Genomic DNA, 12,926 nt, shown 5'->3' on the forward strand with positions numbered 1-12,926 from the left:
CAACACAATGTAAAATACAGGTAGCCTAGTCTAATAATTAACATCCAATCACATTAACCGTTACTCTCTCACAGGAATTCCACTAACGGTCAGTATATAGCCAAACATAGCTGCTGCTCATTCCGTTTGCTCGAAAATTGATAAATGTTTTTTTTTTTAAGGAATCCCGCATCCATAGAGACACATACCAGCTCTACTAGTAGTACTGTTACAACCAGCAGTACTACACCTGCACCTGTCGACAATAAAAGTTGTTCTGCTTCCATGAGCACATCCAATGCTAGCATCAGTAATCCTACATAAGCCCGCCAGCATGGACACTGACAGTTGTGAATCTGATGCAGCCAAAGAGCTACTGCCCCCTTAGACGCTCCCCTTACACGGGAAAGCACCGAACAACAGACAGGGACGTTGCAGAGGCGCAAATATGATGAGAACTACATTGATTTGGGGTTCACTTATATTGGGAGTAGTGCCTTACCACAGCCACAGTGTGTTATAAGTGCGAAAGTACTATCTCACAACTCAATGAAACCTTCACTCTTGCGCAGACATTTAGAAACAAAACATGGCAATTTGAAAAATAAGCCACAGGAGTTTTTGGCGCAAGAATTAAGATGACCTTTGGGTAGTAAGACTTGTATAAAAGCAACAGATAACATTAATAAGAAGGGGCTAGAAGCATCTTATATGGTAAGTGGCTAGGACAGGCAAGCCCCATGCTATTGTGGAAGGCTTCATTCTTCCTGCTGCTGTGGATATGGCTGGGACAATGCTGGGGGAAAGGCCAAAAAAACAGTTTCATGACAGATCAGTGACATGGCAGGAGATGTTTTTAAACAATTACTGCTTTGCATACCAGCCAGTGAATTCTATGCATTACCACTGCATGAGTCAACAGACTTGGCGGGCCTGGCACAGCTCCTGGTATATGTTACGTTTATGGGGGGTCAATTAAGGAAGATATCCTCTTGTGGAAACCAGGACAACAGGAAAGGATATTTTTAAAGAACGGGACAGCTTTGGACAGCATCAAATGGACTTTGGTGGTCAAGATGTGTTGGTATCTGTACTGATGGCGCAAAAACCATGACAGGGAGACATAGTGGAGTTGTAACACGCGTGCAAGCAGTTGCTCCCGACGCCACTTGGGTACTCTGTAGCATCCACCGAGAGGCTCTTGCTGCCAAGGAAATGACTAACAGCTTGAAAGACGTTTTGGACACTACACTGAAAATGGTTAACTTTGTTAAAGCAAGGCCCCTGAACTCTCGTGTATTTTCTGCACTATGCATTGATATGGGCAAAGACCATGTAACGCTTTTACAACATACAGAAGTGCGCTGGTTATCAAGGGGCAAAGTATTGACACATTTTTTTAAATTGAGAGAAGGGCTTAAAGTTTTCTTTACTGACCATAATTTTCACTCGTCTGACCACTTGCATGATGACGAGTTTCTGACACGACTGGCCTATCTGGGTGATGTTTTTTCTCGCCTGAATGATCTGAATCTAGGATTACAGGGAGTAATATGTCAAGCCACTGCCTGTACTGTACATGTCAATGTTGTTCATCTCAATGACCAAGACATTACAATTCTGCATTGAAACATTGTAAAGAGCATTGCATCTTACTTATTGTGAACTTGATGCCACGGCCTGCCTCCAAAATGCTAGATAGTCCGTCCATGCCAGTGGGAGGGCTTTTTTAACTCTATATCCCACCTGGCATACCCCAAGTGTACAGATTATTCTAAGCTTCTACCAGTGATCTAGAAATCTGCTTTCTTGAATATCAACAATGTAAACAAACAAGGCACAGCTATAAGCAGGAGCAGGACCGTTATTTAATTGTTGAATCACAGATATACAGTACATTTTAATAGTTACCTAAAAATAAAATTATATATACTATACTTCTGGTTGAATAAGGCTTGTACTCCTTGCACCCTAGCCTTGTCAAACCCTTAAACTGACTGTAAAGCTGCAGGTTTGCCTAATAATAAAAGAGGCCCAGTGCTGTATGAGTGTGTTTAAAGGCATTATAAATGTCCAGATGTAGGAGTCAGTTTGCTACAGCAGGAAAATAATTGTGCAGTAACAGGTAATGTGAATTGTTATGTAGATTATAATACATTTACATTTCTGTCTGGGGTTGATACATTTTTTGCAAGGGAAAATCAAGTCTGATTAATTTTTTAAAAATGGTGTACTAGAAAATTGTACAGAAAACTTTGTGATCAGATCCTGTGTCACGACTTCCGCCGAAGTTGGTCCCTCTCCTTGTTCGGGCGGCGTTCGGCGGTCGACGTCACCGGCTTTCTAGTCGCTACCGATCCATGTTTCATTTTCGTTTGGTTTTGTCTTCATTGTACACACCTGATTTCTATTACATTAATTATGTTCCAAATTTAACCCTCTGGCTTCCCTCTCTGTTTTGTGCGTTGTTGTTTATCATGTGGGTTCGTGTTCTTGTGCTTTGGATTTTTGTGTTTTCCGTGTTGGAATATTATTCTTCATTTTTGAGTAAACTGTCGGACTATACTCATCTCTGTGTCCTGCGCCTGACTCTACCTTTCTCTATTCACCAACACCCTCACAGAATAACCCTCACAGAATAACCTTCAAATGGAGTCAGCAGGTACAGCCAGCCCTCCTCTCCCAATGGAGGAGCGTGTTCAGCAGCATGCGACCATATTACAGAGTCTGGGTACAGCCATGGATCGCTGTCTGTTCTTCCAACAGTCCAGCTCTTTCCTAGGGTACCGCATTTCCGCGTCAGGGGTAGAGATGGAGAATTACTGCATTTCAGCCGTGTGTAATTGGCCGACTCCAACCACGGTAAAGGAGGTGCAGCGGTTTTTAGGGTTTGCCAACTACTAACGGAGGTTTATCCAGGGTTTCGGTCAGGTAGCGGCTCCCATTACCTCCTTGCTGAAGGGGGGACCGGTGCGGCTGCAGTGGTCAGCTAGGGCAGACAGGGCTTTTAGTCAACTGAAGACTCTGTTTACCTCGGGTCCCTTGCTGGCTCATCCTGATCCCTCCTTAGAGTTCATAGTTGAGGTGGATGCGTCCGAGGCTGGGATAGGGGCTGTGCTGTTTCAGCGCTCAGGTACGCCACTAAAGCTCCGACCCTGTGCTTTCTTTTCGAAGAGGCTCAGCCTGGCGGAGCGAAACTATGATGTGGGTGACCGGGAGCTGTTGGCTGTTGTCAGGGCTCTGAAGGCGTGGAGACATTGGCTTGAGGGGGCTTGACACCCTTTTCTCATTTGGACTGACCACCACAATCTGGAGTACATTCGGGCAGCTAGGAGACTGAATCCTCGCCAGGCGAGGTGGGCCATGTTTTTCACCCGCTTTGTTTTCACTCTATCCTACAGACCAGGTTCCCAGAACGTTAAGGCAGACGCACTGTCCCGGATGTATGACACTGAGGATAGGTCCGCGGATCCCACTCCCATAATTCCAGCTTCTTGCCTTGTTGCACCGGTGGTATGGGAGGTGGACGCGGACATCGAGTGGGCATCACGTATGGATCCTACTCCCCCACAGTGTCCAGTTGGGCGTCGGGAACGTTCTGTTTGATGTCCGCGATCGTTTGATCTGTTGATCTGCCCATACATCACCCTCCTCAAGTCATCCTGGCATCGGTCGGACAGTGCGCTGTCTTGCTGGGAAGTACTGGTGGCCCACTTTAGCTAAGGACGTGAGGGTTTATGTTTCCTCCTGCTCGGTGTGCGCACAGTGCAAGGCACGTAGACACCTACCCAGATGGAAATTACAGCCTTTTCCCGTTCCACAACGACCGTGGTCACACCTATCGGTGGATTTCGTGACGGATCTTCCCCCGTCACTGGGTAATACCACGATCCTGGTCGTTGTGGATCGGTTTTCTAAGTCCTGCCGTCTTCTTCCTTTGCCCGGTCTCCCTGCGGCTCTACAGACTGCAGAGGTCCTGTTCACCCACGTATTCCGGCACTACAGGGTGCCTGAGGATATAGTTTCTGATCGGGGTCCCCAATTCACGTCTAAAGTATGGAGGGCGTTTATGGAACGCCTGGGGGTCTCGGTCAGCCTCACATCAGGTTTTCACCTCGAGAGTAACGGGCAGGTGGAGAGAGTCAACCAGGATGTGGGTAGGTTTCTGCGGTCCTATTGCCAGGACCGGCAGGGGGAGTGGTTGGTTTTCATCCCCTGGGCGGAGATGGCCCAAAACTCCCTTCGCCACTCTTCCACTAACCTATCCCCCTTCCAGTGTGTGTTAGGTTATCAGCCAGTCCTGGCACCGTGGCATCAGAGCCAGATCGAGGCTCCTGCGGTGGATGAATGGTTTCGGCACTCGGAGGCGACATGGGACGCTGCTCATGTGCGTCTACAACGGGCCATCAGGCGGCAGAAGGCGAGTGCCGACCGCTACCGCAGTGAGGCCCCGGTGTATGCACCGGGGGACTGGGTCTGGCTCTTGACCCGAAACCTGCACCTTCGCTTGCCCTGCCGGAAGTCGGGTCCGCGGTTTGTGGGGCCATTTAAAGTCCTGAGGAGATTGAACAAGATTTGTTATAGATTACAACTTCCCCCTGATTACCTTATTAAACCCTCGTTCCATGTGTCTTTCCTCAGGCCTGTGGGGGCTGGTCCGCTCCAGCAGTCTGAGGTGCGGGAGGTTCCTCTGCCCCCTCTGGACATCGGGGGGGGGGGGGCATATACTGTGCGAGCCATTATGGACTCAAGACGTCGGGCGAGAGCCCTTCAGTACCGCGTGGGGTAGGAGGGGTATGGTCCGGAGGACAGATGCTGGGTGCCGGTGGAGGACATCCTAGATCCATCATTACTGCAGGAATTTCACCGCCTCCATCCAGATCGCCCTGGTGTCGGCGCGCTGCTGGAGTCGCGCGTCAAGGGGTGGTACTGTCACGACTTCCGCCGAAGTTGGTCCCTCTCCTTGTTCGGGTGGCGGTCGACGTCACCGGCTTTCTAGTCGCTACCTATCCATGTTTCATTTTCATTTGGTTTTGTCTTCATTATACACACCTGATTTCTATTACATTAATTATGTTCCTTATTAAACCCTCTAGATTCCCTCTCTGTTTTGTGCGTTATTGTTTGTCATGTGGGTTCGTGTTCTTGTGCTTTTGATTTTTCTGTTTTCTGTGTTGGAATATTTCTTCATTTTTGGGTAAAAGGTCGGACTATACTCATCTCTGTGTCCTGCGCCTGACTCTACCTCTCCATTCACCAACACCCTCACATCCTGGCCCTCAACAAATTCCTTTCTCCTCCCAGATGACCTTCCAACTCGATAACAAAAAATTATGTAAAAACAGACAAGATAAATAATAAATTAAATGTCAAAACAAATACAGTATCTAAAAATATTTATAGGAAAAGACTGCAAACCATAAGAAAAATGCCTGTTCTTTGTATCTTAAATCTGTATCTCAAATCTAACTCCAACTATCAAATGCAAATCCATTATTTTTTTGAGGTAAAAGTTTCAAAATGTCATGACTTACAGTGCCTTGCAAAAGTATTCGGCCCCCTTGAACTTTGCGACCTTTTGCCACATTTCAGGCTTCAAACATAAAGATATAAAACTGTATTTTTTGTGAAGAATCAACAACAAGTGGGACACAATCATGAAGTGGAACGACATTTATTGGATATTTCAAACTTTAACAAATCAAAAACTGAAAAATTGGGCGTGCAAAATTATTCAGCCCCTTTACTTTCAGTGCAGCAAACTCTCTCCAGAAGTTCAGTGAGGATCTCTGAATGATCCAATGTTGACCTAAATGACTAATGATGATAAATACAATCCACCTGTGTGTAATCAAGTCTCCGGATAAATGCACCTGCACTGTGATAGTCTCAGAGGTCCGTTAAAAGCGCAGAGAGCATCATGAAGAACAAGGAACACACCAGGCAGGTCCGAGATACTGTTGTGAAGAAGTTTAAAGCCGGATTTGGATACAAAAAGATTTCCCAAGCTTTAAACATCCCAAGGAGCACTGTGCAAGCGATAATATTGAAATGGAAGGAGTATCAGACCACTGCAAATCTACCAAGACCTGGCCGTCCTTCTAAACTTTCAGCTCATACAAGGAGAAGACTGATCAGAGATGCAGCCAAGAGGCCCGTCATCACTCTGGATGAACTGCAGAGATCTACAGCTGAGGTGGGAGACTCTGTCCATAGGACAACAATCAGTCGTATATTGCACAAATCTGGCCTTTATGGAAGAGTGGCAAGAAGAAAGCCATTTCTTAAAGATATCCATAAAAAGTGTTGTTTAAAGTTTGCCACGAGCCACCTGGGAGACACACCAAACATGTGGAAGAAGGTGCTCTGGTCAGATGAAACCAAAATTGAACTTTTTGGCAACAATGCAAAACGTTATGTTTGGCGTAAAAGCAACACAGCTCATCACCCTGAACACACCATCCCCACTGTCAAACATGGTGGTGGCAGCATCATGGTTTGGGCCTGCTTTTCTTCAGCAGGGACAGGGAAGATGGTTAAAATTGATGGGAAGATGGATGGAGCCAAATACAGGACCATTCTGGAAGAAAACCTGATGGAGTCTGCAAAAGACCTGAGACTGGGAAGGAGATGTCTTCCAACAAGACAATGATCCAAAACATAAAGCAAAATCTACAATGGAATGGTTCAAAAATAAACATATCCAGGTGTTAGAATGGCCAAGTCAAAGTCCAGACCTGAATTCAATCGAGAATCTGTGGAAAGAACTGAAAACTGCTGTTCACAAATGCTCTCCATCCAACCTCACTGAGCTCGAGCTGTTTTGCAAGGAGGAATGGGAAAAAATGTCAGTCTCTCGATGTGCAAAACTGATAGAGACATACCCCAAGCGACTTACAGCTGTAATCGTAGCAAAAGGTGGCGTTACAAAGTATTAACTTAAGGGGGCTGAATAATTTTGCACGCCCAATATTTCAGTTTTTGATTTGTTAAAAAAAGTTTGAAATATCCAATAAATGTCGTTCCACTTCATGATTGTGTCCCACTTGTTGTTGATTCTTCACAAAAAAAATACAGTTTTAATTCTTTATGTTTGAAGCCTGAAATGTGGCAAAAGGTCGCAAAGTTCAAGAGGGCCGAATACTTTCGCAAGGCACTGTACTATTGTGACCCTATATATTGTCAGTAAACTTAGACTTTTAATGCCTTCAGGTTCTCTTTCAACTCCTGATCTCCTGCCAGTAGTTTGCCTGCCTCCTCACTGTAATGGGGTTTTGTGTCAGGTGGTAATGCCTGCCATTTGCCCTGTGTACCTTCCATAACTCCTGACATACAACAGAAAACATGACAATATCAGTGACATTGTTTTATCTATCTATTGTTTTATTTATCTATTCTATCAGGGCATTACAACAACATAACATTTACTTGTTGAAACAATGTAAAAAATATGTGTCAGATGGAGACAGTAGACTTGAGAATTTGTTGTTACACCCCAAAAGTTCTGAAGGGAAACCCTGTGATAATTCATCTAAATATAATAATTAACCTACAGCAAAGACACACTGACTGAGAAATGCATACAGTCCACAATACTTGAATGCCCGCCTTGCTTTTGCAATTTAACAGGTAAATAAAGCCACACCTGACCTCCCGGGTGGCGCTGCACTGCTAGAGGTGTCACTACAGACCTAGGTTCGGTCCCAGGTTGTATCACAACCGGCTGTGATCTGGAGGCCCATAGGGCGGCGCACAATTTGCCCAGTGTCGTCCGGGTTAGGGGAGGGTTTAGCCGGGGGGGCTTTACTCCTTTACTCCTTGTGGTGGGCCGGGCTTTTGCAAGTTGACCTCGGTCGTCAGTTGAAGGGTGTTTCCTCCGACACATTGGTGCGGCTGGCTTAAGCAGGCGGGTGTTAAAAAGCGCTGTTTGGCGGGTCATGTTTTGGAGGATGCATGACTTGACATTCACCTCCCGAGCCCGTTGGGGTGTTGTAGCGATGAGACAAGATTGAAAAAGGGGGTAAAATACCAAAAAAGTGCCAAACCTGCACAAACTTTTTTGCTTTATGGTGGTCTCTCATAAACAGTTTGTAAGCTGACAAACAGTTTTGTAGAGCTTCGTTTTATGAGGGACAGCTTGACCCTGGGCCAATTTTCTTCTTTCATTCCCTAACCAATTCTAGAGGAAACATTAGGAAGACAACACAATAGTAAAGAATACTGCATCACATTGTAATTGTACGTAATACTTTATTAAAAGGTTAGACAAAAATATTGCTCCACCAACTCAGCTTTTTATCTTGCAGATGATTGAAAAAGGAGCCCTTCTATACAACGAATGATCTATATTGAATCCAATAGCCCGACAACAATGGATGAAGGAAAACTTCCTTGTTCCATAGCGGCATTTGTTTTGGGAATAATGGCACACGTAACACATCACAGGACATTCAACACTTCACTTAAATACAACATAACTATCACAGAAAGTATACTGAAAGTGGTGGGTTACGGTTTAGTCATCCTGGATTTAGGAACCTGATGCTGGTTGATATGAATGACTTGTGTGCCCTGTTTGTTCTACAGAGTGGGGTTTTTAACCTTCGACCTGACAGCAGCCGTTAGTACTGGTCATACAGTGGGTGTGTCTTAGTAAAATTGTTTGGATTTATGGATGGTTCTTCATTTGTAGAGTGATGGGATGCTTTGAGACTTGACCCTGCCGAACCATACCACACAAGGAAGCATGTTAGGATGCTTTCAATTAATTTCTTATATAAAAGGGGAATCATCAGTAAGGCCACAGGAAGTAGTCCAAAACCAAATGTTTTGCCCAGAACCCAGGTAGATATTACAAAAAGACAGAACCATTTCTTGTGTTCACAGAAAATAAAACAGAACATTAATGACCCTCACCTCCACCACACTCTCTGACAGTCCATTTCAGGTGGCTGCCTCAGCCAGCAGAGGCGACCCTCTCCGGGTCATTCCCTGGTCAAATAAGGCTTTCAAAACCTGTCTTTGATCAGGAAAAATGTACGATCTTCTTTGTCCTAAGAACAGAAGGACACTTAAGACATATCCTACTCCAGTGTCATATATGGATCAGTATACTTACCACAGACTTCATATGAGAAGTGGGCCATAATCAGCTAAGAAATCACTAAGGCATAATACAAGATGACACGCAAGGTAAACCCCATAGTAGATGATACTGACTTCACATTATTCACATCCAGGACGCAGTAAGGCATGTTACAGTATAAGCTTTGTGCCTTTAGCCATTAACACACTAAGAACCTACTCCACTGATTATTGCTAGGACTTACTAGTGAGGTTGTTTCCATGATATGTCGGCTGATGCGGTACACTATTGTCATGTTACTGTGTGGTAATTGTAATGTTGATTTTGCTTCTGTTTCCAAATCATTGTCTAACAATGGGCTGTAAAATCAGAACAAGCTTAACCAAGAACATATACATGTACCAGGAATTTGACCTGGTGACATGGTGCTGATATACATATTACAAAGGCTCATGTACCCAAGTATGCTGTGCTGGAGTATGGTGATGTTCAGCTTGTCAGTTGCACCAAAGAGTTAGAGAAAGAGCTTGAGCGAGTTATTTTGCCCCCTCTGCTCCCCAGCTCTACCCTCACGTCGTTTGGTCGTGGATGGTGACTTTAATGCCATGTAGATAGGAAGCCATCATTTTACTCCTCAAAGACATGAGTGATCCATCGCACCCCTTTCACGACCTCCCTCCACTCAGCGTCACGCCCTGGCCATAGAGGTCATTTCCTTCCAACAGCCGTTACACTCAGAGAGCACTGACAGTTGACATCTTCTCAGTTCTACCTGCTGGGACAAAGCCATTCTCAATATTTCCTACATTATGCTATCAGACTTTGCACATCATCATCTGCACATCTATCACTCCAGTGTTAATTTGCTAAATTGTAATGACTTTGCTACTATGGCCTATTTATTGCCTTACCTCCTCACGCCATTTGCCCACATTGTATATAGACTTTTTTCTATTGTGTTATTGACTGTACGCTTGTTTATTCCATGTTTAACTCTGTTGTTATTTGTGTCGCACTGCTTTGCGTTATCTTGACCAGGTCGCAGTTGTAAATGATAACTTGGTGAAATAAAAAATAAAAAGACTCTATACTGGTAGAGATACATGTAACGTCTACATGAGTCTATGATATATTCAAATCAATTTGTATTGGTTGCATACACATATTTAGCAGATGTTATTGCGAGTGTAGCGAAATGTTTGTTTGTTTCGCAACAGTGCTATAGCAGCTAACAATACACACAAATCTAGAAGCAAAAGAATGGAATTAAGAAATCTATAAATATTAGGATGCGCATTGTCGGAGTGGCATTGACTAGAATACAGTGTATACATATGAAATTAGTAAAACAGTATGTAAACATTAAAGTAACCAGTGATTCCATGATATGTACATAGGGCAGCAGCCTCTAAGGTGCAGGGTTGAGTAACCGGGTAGTAGTCGACTAGTGAAAGTCACTAAGTTCAGGGTACTGGGTAGTGATGGCTATTTAACAGTCTGATGGCCTTGAGATAGAAGCTGTTTTCCAGTCTCTAGGCCCCAGTTTTGATGCACCTGTACTGACCTCGCCTTCTGGATGATAGCGGAGTGAACAGGCCGTGGCTCTGGTGGTTGATGTCCTTGATGATCTTTTTGGCTTTCCTGTGACATTGGGTGCTGAAGGTGGAATGGCTATTTAACAGTCTGATGGCCTTGAGATAGAAGCTGTTTTCCAGTCTCTAGGCCCCAGTTTTGATGCACCTGTACTGACCTCGCCTTCTGGATGATAGCGGAGTGAACAGGCCGTGGCTCTGGTGGTTGATGTCCTTGATGATCTTTTTGGCTTTCCTGTGACATTGGGTGCTGAAGGTGGAATGGAGGACTGGCAGTGTGTCCCCGGTGATGCGTTTGGCAGACCGCACCATCCTCTGGAGAGCCCTGCAGTTGTGGGTGGTGCAGCTGCCGTACCAGGCGGTGATACAGCCCGTCAGGATGCTCTCAATTGTGCATCTGTAAAAGTTTGTGAGGGTCTTAGGGGCCAAGACAAATTTCTTCAGCCTCCTGAGGTTGAAGAGGCGCTGTTGCGCCTTCTTCACCACACTGTCTATGAGGGTGGACCATTTTAGATTGTCAGTGATGTGTACGCAGAGGAACTTGAAGCTTTTCACTTCTCCACTGCGGTCTCGTCGATGTGGATGGAGGCGTGCTCCCTCTGCTGTCTCCTGAAGTCCACTATCAGCTCTTTTGTTTTGTTGACATTGAGGGAGAGGTTATTTTCCTGGCACAGCTGTATAATGTCAGTTTTTTAATGTATTTTTACTGTTCTATATTATATTGTCTCTTGTAATTCAAGAGTCAATGCAATTCACACTGTGCCCTAAAATGTTCTACTTGTCTACTAATAAATTCAAACTCAACCCTTGTGAGAGTTTTTTTTCTATCATGCTGTACCAAAAGCAATTGCCACCAACTCTGATTGTGTGGCAGTAAAGAGTCTTGCTGCGACCAGCGTAACAGACCAATCTAAAGACACTACACACAGATGAAATGGGAGACCACGACACATCATTGCTTTTGATCTTTCCTGTGAGCAGTGGCAGTCTTTCTGAATTCATAAAGTAGAATCTTGGTCGGCCATTGGTCAACGACCAATTAGTGAGACTGCTCTCTACACAAAAACAAAACTGAAACTATAGAAGTGCAAATGAGCCGCTGTGGGGCAGTGAGCCCACAAAAGCCTGGGACTTGGTTGGAGGCAGTACAGGGTCGTATTCAATAGGCACCAAACAGAATGAAAATGGACTGAAACTGCAAGGGACTACCTGAACTTGTCCTATAAGAAACGCTTGTTTTTAGTTTTACATTGAAAAAGGAAATTCTGCTACGGTCCGCACCAATAAACACGACCTTGTACTTACATAGATGTCAACAGATCTACCTACCTCTCTTCCTGGAGATCTACCATCCTGTTAGTATTCAGTCCAACCTTAACCTAATATATCTGATTCAACTAGTTGAGGGTCATGTTCCAGGCCCTGACCAAATTGTCAGATAATGCATTGTATCAACCAATAGTTGCATAGCACGTCATGTGCATGCCACGCCATTGGCAGTCGGGCATTAGATTGCTACACCGCTCCACTATATCACATGGGTGCCATTCCTGCCTGACTACATTGCAAACAGCTGCCAGATCTCACAAAGCTTGGATAGGTGTTTAACATATCAGCTAACCACATCATATGATATAGGAATGTAATGCCCGACAGTCGATGGCGTGGCGCACAACCATTGGTTGGTGCAATGCAACGTCTTCAACGTAATCAGGCAGGAACACCACCAGTATGTGGCTAGGTGATCTGTTCAACACTAGCCTTGCGTGGCCATCCTTCCAAATCTTGTTTTAGAAGTCTGGAGAAATCCAGTACAGGATTCTGGGTTTGAATGGGAGGATTTTGTTCAGACCCTTATCTAGTGCACCTAACTAACTGGTTGACAAGTTGAATACAAGTAGATGCCAATAAATCTTTAAATAATCTGAACCAATTATGTTAATCTGGTATGTTATCTATCCGTTGTAATACACCCAGAGATTATGAAGCAATGAAGATCAACTGGAACACCCCCGTGAAGATCTGCGATTCGCCCACAGGCTAGCAACGTAACCGCAGCCTAGCAATGCCAGTAAAGCTGTGTCAGTGTCAGAAAAGCCAGCTGGGCCACGAGTTGCCGGAGCTCGTTCAGAGATCACGTTTAAAATGACCCTTTAAATGTTTTTATTAATTTAGGAGCTGCAAATGCAATGCTCACTTATTGTTTATGAATTACCATTTAACTTCCTATAGCGGGCAAGGGAGTTGTGGTTGTCGGCCATGCTGGAATT

This window comes from Oncorhynchus nerka, linkage group LG1 (genome assembly GCF_034236695.1).
Source record: "Oncorhynchus nerka isolate Pitt River linkage group LG1, Oner_Uvic_2.0, whole genome shotgun sequence".
NCBI classification, from domain to species: domain Eukaryota; kingdom Metazoa; phylum Chordata; class Actinopteri; order Salmoniformes; family Salmonidae; genus Oncorhynchus; species Oncorhynchus nerka.